The following is a 15,099-nucleotide window of genomic DNA, read 5'->3' on the forward strand; positions in this document are numbered from 1 at the left end:
TGCTGGAAATGCTGGTATGGAATTACTAGTGGTTATTTCTGGGACTCTCAACAGAGACACCATTCCTTTGCAGCACTTAGGGCTGGTGCACACCAAGAGCGGTTCTGAGCGTTTTTTAAAAAAATGCTTGTGGGCTGAAAACTGATTGGCTAATGAATTGCAATGGGATGGTGCACACCGGAGCAGTTTGTTTTTTTCCCCAAATACAAACTCGGGTTCTGCAGCATTTTTTGGCTGGCTTCTGAGGCAATTCTGCCTCAATGTTAAGTATAGGAATATATTCTGCCTCACCCACAATTATCCACTTGGATTACTGACTAAACTCAACACACAGCAGTTAGAAACCACATAGCAGCTAGATGGCTTAAAGCAGGATTGTCACCATAAAAATCTAATTTCAACAGCAACTGGTCTGAGTATATTAAGTGATAAAGATGCTAATCCTGCATTCAAAACTATCACAACTGTTTCTGCTGTTTGGATTGGAGTTATCACATACCTTAGGAGCACTGGCCCTTTAATTGCCATTGCCATCGGCTGGCAAAACAGTTGCATGCTGGGGGGGGGGGGGGGGGTCTCTTTATCTATAGTACTGTATATTCCTCCTCTTCCCTTTATTTCCCCCTCCTTCTAATGACATAAGACCTAGTATAGACTATAGTATGTCTGAAGACTCTGGGAGGAGGGCGGGTAACGAATACACAATTAGCAAGAGGAGAAAAAAAAGAGTGAGGGAGGAAATGATGTCAGGGTTAGCTTAATTCAAAGGTAACCAATATGGAAATAGTCTAGAATAGGATTCTCTGCTTTTCCTTTATAAAATTCACATGAATCATGGACAGTGCATTATATCTGCCTAGTATTTATCTACTTATATATGTGTTTTTTGTTTCCAGGTTAGCATGGGCGTAACTTGTTCTTTAACAAAGATTTAAACTGGAGTATGATTATAGATAAAATCAATAATTTATGCACCAACAAGCATCTCACCAGCTTATTAAATGACTCATACTGATCCCTGTATTCATGTAACTTTTGTTCGCTTATATCATACAGGGTAAATGGTCGCTTACGTTTGTATAGTTTGTATAGTTTTATCTCATTGTTATAACACCCCATTGTTATAGCATGGGGTAACACATGTATGTTAGACTTTACATTGTTTATTTTTCAATAAAGAAACTTGAAAAGTAAAAAAGTACCACAGGGCACCCCATTTGCTTGGCACATCACTGCTAAGCAAATGTACAGATGTACGCTAAGTAAGTTGTATAATTTATTTATTTCATTATTTATTTTTTAACTATGGTTGTACAAAGAAGATGTGTTGACAAGTGACACACTGAAGAAAAGACTGTTTTAAAATGTCCTCTTTTGAATTCAATGTATGTAATGTATATCATTGCCTCTGGAATTAGACATTTCCCAGCTAGGTCATAGTGAACCAGAATGTCTAGGAGTGTATAAGGGGCTAAAAAGGGTATCAGTTGAAAATGGCGCCAGGGTGTACAAAGGGTGCTGCCATAGACTTCCATATTATTTGCTGAAATTAGCGGTTATAAGCGGTGAAAAGGGTGCCCCTTTATTTTATAATGGCTACCGTATATCATGTAAATGTTTGCGGCTACAATACAGGACCTAATTTCTACACTTTATGCCCTTAATTTTGTGGTTACATGTTTTTGGCTACATTACAGGGCCTAATTTCTACACTATAAACCCTTAATTGTGCTGCTACAATGATCTCATTGAATACAGTTTGATATAAAATGCATGTACAACGATCATGCCAAATACTGGATATATATTTCTAAAATTGTGGTGACAACAATCTCACTAAATAACGTTTATATCTTTGATATAAAATGCGGCTACAATGATAATGCCAAATACCGGTTATATCTTAAAAATTGCAGCTACAACAATCTCACTGAATACTGAGGTTAAGGTTAGGTACCATAATGGGGGGGAGGGGGTAGGTGCTAAGGGGGGTTAAGGTTAGGCACCACCGTAGGAAGGGGGGTTAAGTTTAGGTGCTGGGGGGAGTTTAAGGTTAGGCACCACCATGGGCGGGTTAAGGTTAGGCACCACCATGGGGGTTTAAAGTTAGGCACCACCATGGGAGAAGTTAAGGTTAGGCACCACCATAGGGGGGATAAGGTTAGGCACCACCATAGGGGGGATAAGGTTAGGCACCACCAAGGGGGGGGGGGGGTTAAAGAAAACCTGAACTGAAAATTAAAAGAACTGAAAATTAACCGGTTCAGCACCGCAGTGCCGAAAATCTCATGCATCCGGGCAACGTTCACCTCCCATTCATTCACCAATAACTTTATTGCTACTTATCACAATGAATTGAACTATATCTTGTTTTTTCCGCCACTAATTAGGCTTTCTTTGGGTAGTACATTTTGCTAAGAATTATTTTTTTCTAAATCCTTTTTAACAGGAAGATTAAGAAAGAAATGAAAAAAATTCATTATTTCTCAGTTTTTGGGCATTATAGTTTGAAATTAATATACGCTACCGTAATTAAAACTCATGTATTTTATTTGCCCATCTGTCCCGGTTATTACACTATTTAAATGATGTCCCTATCACAATTTATGGCGCCGATATTTTATTTAGAAATTAAGGTGCATTTTTTCAATTTGCGTCCATCACAAGCTTATAATTTAAAATAATATAACAACATACTCTCTTGACATGCATATTTAAAAAGTTCAGACCCTTGGGTAACTATTTATGTTGTTGTTGTTTTTTTTATTGTATTTTTGTTTCTTAATAAAAAATGTATGTGAGTAATTTTTGGTGTGGGAGGGAAACAGCCAATTTTAAATGTAAAATAAGATAATTGTTTACTGAAAAATGTATGTGGGTGCAGTTTACTATTTGGCCACAAGATGGCCACAGTCAAACAAGTCCTGGATGCGAACGATCTCGCATCCAGGAACTAAAAGAACAAGGAGAAGTTTCCTGGGGGGGCAGAAATACCACACTCTCTCAATAGAAAGCGTCGTTTTTTTCTGCGGGGAAGTTAGATCGGTGAATGGGAATTATATTCCCATTCACTGATCGGTGGGCTAGCGGTGGGCGGCGGGAGCGGTTTGGCCTATCTGGAGGAACTTACTTGTCCTGATAGGCCGAACTGGTTAAACATACACAGGTCATACTTACTTCCTGTGTAGTCTAATCCTCAATCTCCTTCTCCTGTCCCACGTCCTTTTTGTCCACTGTCCACTGAGAATTCTCCGTCCTCCATTTTGAAAATGGCCATTACCCCCTAACAGCTTTCTGGTCAGCACACTGTTAAACTGTAAAATTGCCCACTTGAGCCATTGGGAAACATGGATATTAACTGGCACATCAGTTGTCCTCTCAGCTATAACTAACAGCAACTGATACATAACTGACAGCAACTGATATATTTCAGTTCTAACAAAATGTTGTCAGAACTGGAAGGGATCATTGCCAGAAGAAAATGGTGAGCTTCTGAGAGGAACTGATGGCAAGGTAGCTAGGTAGCTATGTAATGCTCCTTTAAATGTACCTAATGTGTTTATTTTAAATAATTTTTCTCAGTTCAGGTTCCCTTTAAGGTTAGGCACCACCACGGGAGAGGTTAAGGTTAAGCACGATCATAGGGGGATAATGTTAGGCACCAACATAGGGGGCATAACGTTAGGCACCACCAAGGGGGGGGGGGGGTTAAGGTTAGGCACCACCATAGGGAGGATAAGGTTAGGCACCACCATAGTGAGGATAAGGTTAGGCATCATCAAGGGGGGGGGGGGGTTAAAGTTAGGCACAACCATGGCAGGTTAAAGTTAGGCTCCAGGGGGTTTTAAAGTTAAGCACCACCATGGTAGGTTAGGGTTATATTCTAATAGCGGCTAAGTCTTGCACCCTTGGCAAACTGAATCACGCATATCGGCCACAAACAGGCGCCTTTTTATGAAATCTTGTTTGTCAGCTACATCCGGAACCCTTTTATAAACAAGGAGAGAGAAAAAATAACAATCGAGAGCTCACAATAGTGTATTATTGTAGATCGGTTGATATAAATGAAAAAATAATATAGATTATACTCACAAGTGTGGGTTGCCGAGATCAGGCAACCACTTGTATCACAGACGGGGAGATTAGACCTGTCCCCGCTCAGGTTAAGAAGTCGCTCTCTGTGAAGAAGAAAGGGTGTCCACACCCATCCACCAGGTGGATAATAGCGTAAATGAAAAAAACAGAGGCGCCAATAGATTAAAAATGATGCCAATTTAAAACAATTAAAATTGTGGGTGGCAATGGTGGACTTGCCCACCCTACAGGAAACAAAAGACCACTTTGTATGGTAAGATAAATTTAATCAATTTAGTACTAAAAATAAAAAAACAACAAATAAAAAAACTAAAAAATTTTTTTATTTCGAGTACTAAATTGATTAAATTTATCTTACCATACAAAGTGGTCTTTTGTTTCCTGTAGGGTGAGCAAGTCCACCATTGCCACCCACAATTTTAATTGTTTTAAATTGGCATCATTTTTATTCTATTGGCGCCTCTGTTTTTTTCATTTACCCTTTTATAAACAAAATCATAATACGATAAAGGAGAGGAAAGGGAGACAATCGGCACTGCTTCTACTGCAATTTAATCCACAGTGCGGTGGAAGTTCCACCGTGGAACACAAGTAAACAATCCAATACAGTGTATCTTCAAATTGTGGCATCAAACGTATTCATTCAACGTAAACATGCATGAACATACCATTGTCTGAGGTGGTGTGGTAGTGGTAGGTGCTGGGCACAGATAGCCTTAAGGCCGTTTCACGCAAAATCTGCGCTTCTACAGTGCAGCCTCCGTAGAAGCACAGAGTTTGCGTGAAATGTGCCGATTGTTTCCCTCTCTTCTCCTTTATCGTATTGCAACTTCTAATCAACCAGAAGTGTGGATGAAGAGGTGTGTGTTATATGCTATATCCTTTCAAATTCAGCGCAAATACTGTAGTGCCGACGCTTTTCTTCTTCTGTCACATAAACAAAATCATGTTTATCAGCTGTATCTAGTGCCCTTTTATAAACAAAATCATGTTTATTGGCTACATCTGGCGCCCTTATATAAACAAAATCATGTTTATTGGCTACATCTGGCGCCCTTATATAAACAAAATCATGTTTATTGGCTACATCTGGCGCCCTTATATAAACAAAATCATGTTTATTGGCTACATTCGGTGTCCTTTTCTAAACGAAATCACAATTATCAGCTACATCCAGCACTCTTTTTTTCTAGGATCTAAAAGCCATTTACTAAAAAAGCTATGCAAACAGATTTTCGCTTTCTTAAAACAGAAGGTATTTGCGATTAGTCAGGTTTGGGTAAGCATATAATGTCTCCCACAATGCATCACTGCTGAATATGCAAATTGTCTCTAAAAGCCAAATACGTCTCCAGAACCGCTGGCACGCAATGATGTGTTAGCTTGTTAATATTACAGAGCTCATAGCAAGGAAATGAGCAGCGCTACTTAAAAACAGACTAGTGCCTACCTGCAAAAGAGTGCAAGCCCCACTTGTGGGGTCAAATACACACCGAGCATACACATGACCTGTCTACCACTAGAGGAGGATGTTGGTTTCCATTAACAGCTTGCATGCAACCTATTAAGTACTCGTCCCTCCCACTGCGAAGAAGTCAATCCTCCATGGGAGGGGCCTAACACTAACTAAATCCTAACCTATGTATATGCATAGCCTGGGTGCGGCTAATCAAATAAAATCGAAAATTGAAAATCGCGCAAAAGGTGGATCAGCGCAACACCAGGCCGCCTCCGAATAGCCTCCATCAGAGATGCGCTGAGCCCCCCCACCAGGAACTACAAACGCACCTCGAACCCAAACAGAAGCTCTGCATATACACCAAAAGCATGGCTGTTAAGTGGGAGCAGCTGACCAAAAACGAATTACATTAGTACATAGCAAGGAAATGAGCAGCGCTACTTAAAAACAGACTAGTGCCTACCTGCAAAAGAGTGCAAGCCCCACTTGTGGGGTCGAATACACACCGAGCATACACATGACCTGTCTACCACTAGAGGAGGATGTTGGTTTCCATTAACAGCTTGCATGCAACCTATTAAGTACTCGTCCCTCCCACTGCGAAGAAGTCAATCCTCCATGGGAGGGGCCTAACACTAACTAAATCCTAACCTATGTATATGCATAGCCTGGGTGCGGCTAATCAAATAAAATCGAAAATTGAAAATTGCGCAAAAGGTGGATCAGCGCAACACCAGGCCGCCTCCGAATGGCCTCCATCAGAGATACGCTGAGCCCCCCCAGGAACTACAAACGCACCTTGAACCCAAACAGAAGCTCTGCATATACACCAAAAGCATGGCTGTTAAGTGGGAGCAGCTGACCAAAAACGAATTACATTAGTACATAGCAAGGAAATGAACAGTGCTACTTAAAAACAGACTAGTGCCTACCTGCAAAAGAGTGCAAGCCCCACTTGTGGGGTCGAATACACACCGAGCATACACATGACCTGTCTACCACTAGAGGAGGATGTTGGTTTCCATTAACAGCTTGCATGCTCAGCGCATCTCTGATGGAGGCCATTCGGAGGCGGCCTGGTGTTGCGCTGATCCACCTTTTGCGCAATTTTCAATATTACAGAGCTAACTAATCCAACATGACAAGGCTCAGAGCATTTATATTGCACTTTTCTCCTGGCAAACTCAAAGCGCCAGCAGCAGGTATGGGTGCCCCAGAGCGCAGGGGTGGCCTGGGGAGAGACAGTATAGCAACAGAGGCTGGGTATTATATGCAGATCCAGCCTCTGTGTGCTAATAGGATTCTTAGAACCAACCTCAGGTTCTCTTTAACCACTTGAGGACCGTAGGCTTTACACCCCTTAAGGACCAGACCCCTTTTTTCCATTCAGACCACTGCAGCTTTCACGGTTTATTGCTCGCACATACAACCTACCACCTAAATGAATTTTGGCACCTAAATGAAATGTGGAAAAACATGTTTTTAATAAAAAGAAACCCATTCAGCCTATATTGATTGGTTTGGGTAAAAGTTATAGCGTTTACAAACTATGGTGCAAAAAGTGAATTTTCCCATTTTGAAGCATCTATGACTTTTCTGACCACCTGTCATGTTTCATGAGGGGCTAGAATTCCAGGATAGTATAAATACACCCCAAATGACCCCATTTTGGAAAGAAGACATCCCAAAGTATTCACTGAGAGGCATGGTGAGTTCATAGAAGATTTTATTTTTGTCACAAGTTAGCGGAAAATGACACTTTGTGACAAAAAAGAAAAAAAAAGTTTCCATTTCTGCTAACTTGCGACCCCCAAAAAAATGAAATCTGCCACGGACTCACTATGCTCCTCTCTGAATACCTTGAAGTGTCTACTTTCCAAAATGGGGTAATTTGTGGGGTGTGTTTACTGTCCTGGCATTTTGGGGGGTGCCTAATTGTAAACACCCCTGTAAAGCCTAAAGGTGCTCATTGGACTTTGGGCCCCTTAGCGCAGTTAGGCTGCAAAAAAGTGCCACACATGTGGTATTGCCGTACTCAGGAGAAGTAGTATAATGTGTTTTGGGGTGTATTTTTACACATACCCATTCTGGGTGGGAGAAATATCTCTGTAAATGACAATTGTTTGATTTTTTTACACACAATTGTCCATTTACAGAGAGATTTCTCCCACTCAGCATGGGTATGTGTAAAAATACACCCCAAAACACATTATACTACTTCTCCTGAGTACAGCGATACCACATGTGTGGCACTTTTTTGCACCCTAACTGCGCTAAGGGGCCCAAAGTCCAATGAGTACCTTTAGGATTTCACAGGTCATTTTTGTTTCAAGACTACTCCTTACGGTTTAGGGCCCCTAAAATGCCAGGGCAGTTTAGGAACCCCACTAATGACCCCATTTTAGAAAGAAGACACCCCAAGGTATTCCGTTAGGAGTATGGTGAGTTCATAGAAGATTTTATTTTTTGTCACAAGTTAGCGGAAATTGATTTTAATTGTTTTTTTCACAAAGTGTCATTTTCCGCTAACTTGTGACAAAAAATATAATCTTCTATGAACTCACCATACTCCTAACGGAATACCTTTGGGTGTCTTCTTTCTAGAATGGGGTCATTTGTGGGGTTCCTATACTGCCCTGGCATTTTAGGTGCCCTAAACCGTGAGGAGTAGACTTGAAACCAAATGTCGCAAAATGACCTGTGAAATCCTAAAGGTACTCATTGGACTTTGGGCCCCTTAGCGTACTTAGGGTGTAAAAATGTGCCACACATGTGGCACTGCGGTACTCAGGAGAAGTAGTATATTGTGTTTTGTGGTGTATTTTTACACATACCCATGCTGGGTGGGAGAAATATCTCTGTAAATGACAATTGTTTGATTTTTTTTACACACAATTGTCCATTTACAGAGAGATTTCTCCCACCCAGCATGGGTATGTGTAAAAATACACCCCAAAACACATTATACTACTTCTCCTGAGCACGGCGATACCACATGTGTGACCCTTTTTTGCAGCCTAGGTGCGCTAAGGGGCCCAACGTCCTATGCACAGGTCATTTTGAGGCATTTGTTTTGTAGACTACTCCTCACGGTTTAGGGCCCCTAAAATGCCAGGGCAGTATAGGAACCACACAAGTCACCCCATTTTAGAAAGAAGACACCCCAAGGTATTCCGTTAGGTGTATGGCGAGTTCATAGAAGATTTTTTTTTTGCCACAAGTTAGTGAAAAATGACACTTTGTGAAAAAAACAATAAAAATCAATTTCCGCTAACTTTTGACAAAGAATAAAATCTTCTATGAACTCGTCATACACCTAACAGAATACCTTGGGGTGTCTTTTTTCTAAAATGGGTTTACTTGTGGGGTTCCTATACCGCCCTGGTATTTTACGGGCCCAAAACCGTGAGTAGTCTGGAAACCAAATGTCTCAAAATGACTGTTCAGGGGTATAAGCATCTGCAAATTTTGATGATAGGTGGTCTATGAGGGGGCGAATTTTGTGGAAACGGTCATAAGCAGGGTGGCCTTTTAGATGACAGGTTGTATTGAGCCTGATCTGATGGATAGGAGTGCTAGAGGGGTGACAGGAGGTGATTGATGGGTGTCTCAGGGGGTGGTTAGAGGGGAAAATAGATGCAATCAATGCACTGGGGAGGTGATCAGAAGGGGGTCTGAGGGGGATCTGAGGGTTTGGCCGAGTGATCAGGAGCCCACACGGGGCAAATTAGGGCCTGATCTGATGGGTAGTTGTGCTAGGGGGTGACAGGAGGTGATTGATGGGTGTCTCAAGGTGTGATTAGAGGGGGGAATAGATGCAAGAAATGCACTGGCAAGGTGATCAGGGCTGGGGTCTGAGGGCATTCTGAGGGCGTGGGCGGGTGATTGAGTGCCCTAGGGGCAGATAGGGGTCTAATCTGATGGGTAGCAGTGACAGGGAGTGATTGATGGGTAATTAGTGGGTGTTTAGGGTAGAGAACAGGTGTAAACAATGCACTTGGGAGGTGATCTGACGTTGGATCTGCGGGCGATCTATTGGTGTGGGTGGGTGATCAGATTGCCCGCAAGGGGCTGGTTAGGGGCTGATTGATGGGTGGCAGTGACAGGGGGTGATTAATGGGTGATTGACAGGTGATTGACAGGTTATCAGTGGGTTATTACAGTGGGGATAGAGGCATACAGTACACAGGGGGGGGGGGTCTGGGGAGAATCTGAGGGGTGGGGGTGATCAGGAGGGAGCAGGGGGCAGTTTAGGGAATAAAAATAAAAATAGTGTCGACAGATAGTGACAGGGAGTGATTGATGGGTGATTAGGGGGGTGATTGGGTGCAAACAGGGGTCTGGGGGGTGGGCAGGGGGGGGGGGTCTGAGGGGTGCTGTGGGCGATCAGGGGGCAGGGGGGGAAAATCAGTGTGCTTGGGTGCAGACTAGGGTGGCTGCAGCCTGCCCTGGTGGTCCCTCGGACACTGGGACCACCAGGGCAGGAGGCAGACTGTATAATAGGCTTTGTATACATTACAAAGCCTATTATACGCATGGATCGGTGGAGATTTGTATTCCTCCGCCCGCCGGCGCTGCTAAGTGGCCGGCGAGCTGGAGGCTAAATCCCTGGCCATCGATCCCCGGTGGAGGATCGCGTCACGGATGACGCGATTGCTCCGCCCATGCCCGTACAAGGACCGCCGCCTCTGTGCATGCGGCGGTCCTTGCGGGATCCACTTTCCGGCTGCCCCTGTGCAGTGGACGGTCGGCAAGTGGTTAAAGAGAAACTTCGACCAAGAATTGAACTTTATCCCAATTAGTAGCTGATACCCCCTTTTACATGAGAAATCTATGCCTTTTCACAAACAGACCATGAGGGGGCACTGTATGTCTGATATTGTGGTGAAACCCCTCCCACAAGAAACACGAAAAGTACGTATTTTTGGCAGTTTCGTGTCTGTAAACCTTGCTGCATTGTGGTAAATAGCTGTTTACAGCTGTTTCCAACTGCCAGAAAAACATGCAGCAGCTACATCACCTAGCAACAGTAAAAATGTCACCATGTAATACTGTAAATGTCAGAATGTAAATCAGGGATTTAAAAGATTTTACAATGGGCAAACACTGACTAAATCCTTTATACATAATTATTGTAAAAATGAGGCACTTTTTTATTGCATTATTTTCACTGGAGTTCCTCTTTAAGTAACCCATTAATGTGAACCTGAGGTGGTAAAAAAAAGGTTACATACTTGCCTAGGTAGAGGAAAGCCTCAGATAGTCAAGAGGCTTCCTGTGTCCTCCTCGACTCCACCATACATGCACCTGCACAAGCATGGCTGCATGGTAAGCTGAAGTCACTCATCCATGATCGGCTCTGTGCTACTGCACAGGCGTGGCCGTACTCAACAGGGTGCAAAATGGCCATGTTTGTACACAATGGGGTGCATGGCCATGAAATAAATGGTGCTGGGGTTAAGGAGGATGTGGGAATAAAGTGGTCCCAAATGTTATTGACTGGGTTACAGTCAGAGAACCCGATGTAGTGAAAAAAAACAAAAGTTAATAACTTACCAAAAAAGAGGGAAGCCCCTGGATCCTCTGGGGGCTATCCTCTTTTTCTGTAAGTTGCTAACTTGTTTTTTTCACCATCTTGAGTTTGCTTTAACCCAGTCAATCCAATCCCAGTCAAATTGGGACCATTTTAATCAACATGTTCAGTGACTGGACCCACCATAACGCACCTATCAAGAACTGTTGGATACACTACAGCCTGCAAGACTGTACAGCTTACATGATATGAAGAGGCTTTCCTCTACTTAGGTAGATATCTTTTACTTTTTCCCCATATCATGCTCACCTTTTAAGCTCACATCTTAAAGTACAACTGAAAGGTTTTTTTTTTTAAGTCTGATACTTACCTATGGAAAGGAAGGCTCTGGAACCTATTGAGCCTTCCCTGTCCCTTCAGTCCAGCACTGTCACCCTCATTGTATGCAGAAAAGGATTAAGATGAAAAGAGACCCTAGGCAAGATAGCAGTTTTTGCTCACTGCTAATGGCCACCTGGCTTTTTTTTTTATAAGATTTGGTGGGGGTAGCATCCACCAGGCCCCTAGACTTTCTCTGGGCCCTAGGCAACTGCCTAGGTTTGCCCTGTGGATAATCTGGCTCTGGTTGTATGTATCCGGCCAAGTGGTTAAATACGCCTTCGGGGGCCCTTGGAAGGTATCGGGAACATTGGGGGGCCTGAGTGCTTCTGAAGGCTTCCAAGGGCTCCCAGAGGCAGCAAAACTTCACCGGTAGACGGCAGGGGAATGATAATGCGAGAGGGGACAGGCAAGGCTCAATAGGACCCAGAGCCTTTCCGTCTCCATGTATCTGACAGGGATGAAACTTTAGGGGGGCAGCACCTGCGATTGTAGGAGGGCCCCAATTACTAACTTTCCCTTCCTTCCATACATTGGACTTTTCTTCAGATCAGGTGTTTTTTGTGGCTACACTTGCTATGCAAGAAGGAAGAAAGGTCCGCACCAGTCCTGGATTCCAATGCTTTATTTAGGACATATCCAATTTAATACACATAGGCACACACATCAATCGCTGACATGTTTCGAGCTGTCCTAGCTCTTAATTATAGCTGATTGAGTAATGGTAAAATCTACCATATATAGGGGGATGTCTCTACACCTAATCCTTCAAACTCCGCCTAGAAAGGCGGAGTACTCCTAGGGTGCAAAAGAGAGAAAATCTCCTCCCACCCAGTTTATGCAAGGTAAAAGTGAGTACATACATCAAAAATGATAAAATTGCATAAAAAATAGGAAAAAAAAACACTTGCTACGGGTGTGAAAATCATAATACCCACACTTGTTTTATGACCCTTGTGAGATGGACCCAAAGGCCGTGAAGAGCACCAAGGGGAGGCAAGGAAAATGGTGGAACATTGGCAGAGATCCATCAAAATTTCACTGGGGGGCCCCATGGATTGTAGTTGCCCCACTGATATCTGACTTTTTTTTTGTTATCATTACAGATTTGCATTACAATATGCTTTAATATGGAATGCTTACACTAGTAAACTAAACTTCTGCTGTGAGCCATTAAAACCTATCATTTAAAAACAGAAATTCGTTTTTTTTTTCAATCTATATAGCTAAGGACATACAATTGCCTTTTTTTTCAAAATATCATCAGAGTATTACTGTACCAAGAGTATTCTTCATACAGCACAAACTACTGGATTATCACAGGCATTGCATTCAGAATGAATCAACCACCAGCGCTCCCATAATGACACGTAACAATAACACGTCCGATCTGTACAGAGCTATGTTAGGTAACGGCGCTACCTCCTCGGTGACCAGCAGGTGGCGCTCGGCCTCCCGTCCTCCGCCGTGGAATCGGAGCTCCCTCGCCACGCCTGCTGTAGAGTTCTACAGGAGACATCGGGCCGCTGCGCCAATCAGCTGGCGGAGCACGGAATGCGTGACGTCACGGCGAGCCCGGCCATGAGCCGCGCTGCTCGGGTATAGGGGGGCCGCGTTGGCGCCGGGTGACTCGGAGAGCGGTGGTCGCGGTGTGAGATTGCTGCTGGTTAATGCGGGAGAGAGAGGAGAGAGGATCAGCAGGCACAGCGGGTAAGTCCGGCTCGCAGCGTGACCGCGGATGGAGGATGGGGAGGACACAAGTGTTAATAATGACAGCCGTGTGCAGGAGGCTGGGGGAGGGGAGCTGGCTGCAGATCTGCCTATAGAGCTAGGCGAGGAAGCATGGCTGAGCTCAGCATTCCTGCCTGAATCCTGCTCTCATCACACGGCGATCACGCGTCTCATCTCATTGCCCGTTAGCCCGAGCTGGTCATCCTGCCAGCTGCTGCATAATGTCTGCAACTGGCAAGCCTGCTGAGAAGTTTCATTAACTCTTTGTTACAATAGAAAAACTGCTGAACTTCTAAAACGATTTTGGGTGCTGTGGTTTCATGATTCCATTATTTGTTTTTTTCATTTTTTTTGTTGTTGTATTGCAAATTGCAATTTTATTATTGCTATTCTTTATATAGCTTATTTTACCAGCTTTATATTTGAAATTAACTGCTTCATATCATCATCATCATCATATTCATTAGGAGGTGGCCTCCTTTCATACTTTGATTGTTGGGATGCTATAACTTTTCAATTGCACCGCAATCTTTCATAAAAGACACACCATGCGTTAATGCTGTGATGCGATGTTACAGTGAGGCATACAGTACCAAGAAAGTATGCCTCACTGCTGAAGTAAATGTGCATATTACCTTGTACACTGCATGCAATGTTACTTACTGTGTTCAAACGCTGCAGTGCACGCAATGCGATAGGACTTTAGAGCTATCATCGCATTTGTGTCGCAATGCGATTTTGTCTGTTGTGACGCAACAGACAAAGTGTGTAAGTTCACTTTTCAGCTACATTGCAGAGGGGCATGCTGTAACTTACTGGTTTAATGGAGACCTATTCCACCTGTTAATAGTGTGATCCAATATTGAACCGTTACCAATGTGTGAACTTTTTTAAGTGCCAACAATGTTGCAAGTGCAATGACTTGTGCAGAATAGGATTGGTCATGTCTAGAACTCATGAAGTATGGGATCAGTTTGGTCAGGAGATGTTATTTTTGATTTATAAAGACACCAAGTAAGACACAAACATGGGGTACATAATAAAACAAACTGATGTACACCAAATATAGACCCTGGTACCGAATACAGAATTGGAAGATACAGTGACAAATGGAACATGTCTGGAATATATAAGAAATTACAAGATACAAAATGTAATAAATTCCTAGACACAAAAGGATGAGATGACTCTGCCCATGTAAGCTTACAATCTAAAGGAATGGGGGGGGGGGGGGGGGTAGTATACAATAGTCATACCTAGACTTGGCCAGAGGTCGAAGCGGGAATGGCCTAAGTTGGAGTGTATGCTTGTCAGAAAAAGCGTACAGTGTGACTGATGTGTTGTGGAAGGGCATTCCAGAGGAGAGGTGAAGCACGTGAGAAATTGTGTATACGTAAATGCGAGAAGGTGATTCTAGAAGTTAGTGTGCAGAACTGTGAGTGCAGTTGGGTTGGTATCTGATCAGATCTCTTCTCCTCATGCTTTGTCTGTCGGGGTTCCTCAGGGATCTGTCCTTGGTCCCCTCCTCTTTTCCATCTACATGCACGGTCTTGGTGACTTAATCAACTCATTCGGGTTTCAATACCACCTGTATGCAGGCGATACGCAACTGTACCTCTCGGACCCAGACCTTAACTCCCTCCTCAAACGTGTTCCTGACTGCTTGTCTGCTATATCCTCCTTCTTGTCCTCTCGCTTCCTAAAACTTAATATGAGTAAAACAGAACTAATAACTTTTCCACCGTCTCTGGCCGCCTTTCTGCCTGAAGTAACTATAAATTTTAATAACACTCCCATAACTTCAGTTCCCAAAGCACGGTGCTTGGGGGTAATAGTCGACTCTTCTCTCTCTTTTATTCCTCATCTTAACTCCATAACCAGCTCCTGCCATCTCAAACTCAAA

At 43.3% G+C, this 15,099-nt stretch overlaps 1 protein-coding gene across 3 annotated transcripts in view; it reads left to right on the forward strand.

The window, feature by feature from the left end:
- The window catches only part of ZNF518B (zinc finger protein 518B), a 134,078-nt gene that overhangs the window by 91,157 nt on the left and 27,822 nt on the right, over positions 1-15,099 (forward strand). The window contains exon 1 of one of the 3 annotated variants that reach the window (XM_068267501.1): positions 13,014-13,175. The exons of the other annotated variants lie outside the window; for them this stretch is intronic. The gene's annotated coding sequence lies outside the window, so the exon portion shown is untranslated. Of the gene's footprint in view, positions 1-13,013; positions 13,176-15,099 lie in introns of those variants that run through there. 3 annotated transcript variants of the gene reach the window in all.

Source organism: Hyperolius riggenbachi, chromosome 1 (genome assembly GCF_040937935.1).
Source record: "Hyperolius riggenbachi isolate aHypRig1 chromosome 1, aHypRig1.pri, whole genome shotgun sequence".
Classification (NCBI taxonomy): Eukaryota; Metazoa; Chordata; class Amphibia; order Anura; family Hyperoliidae; genus Hyperolius; species Hyperolius riggenbachi.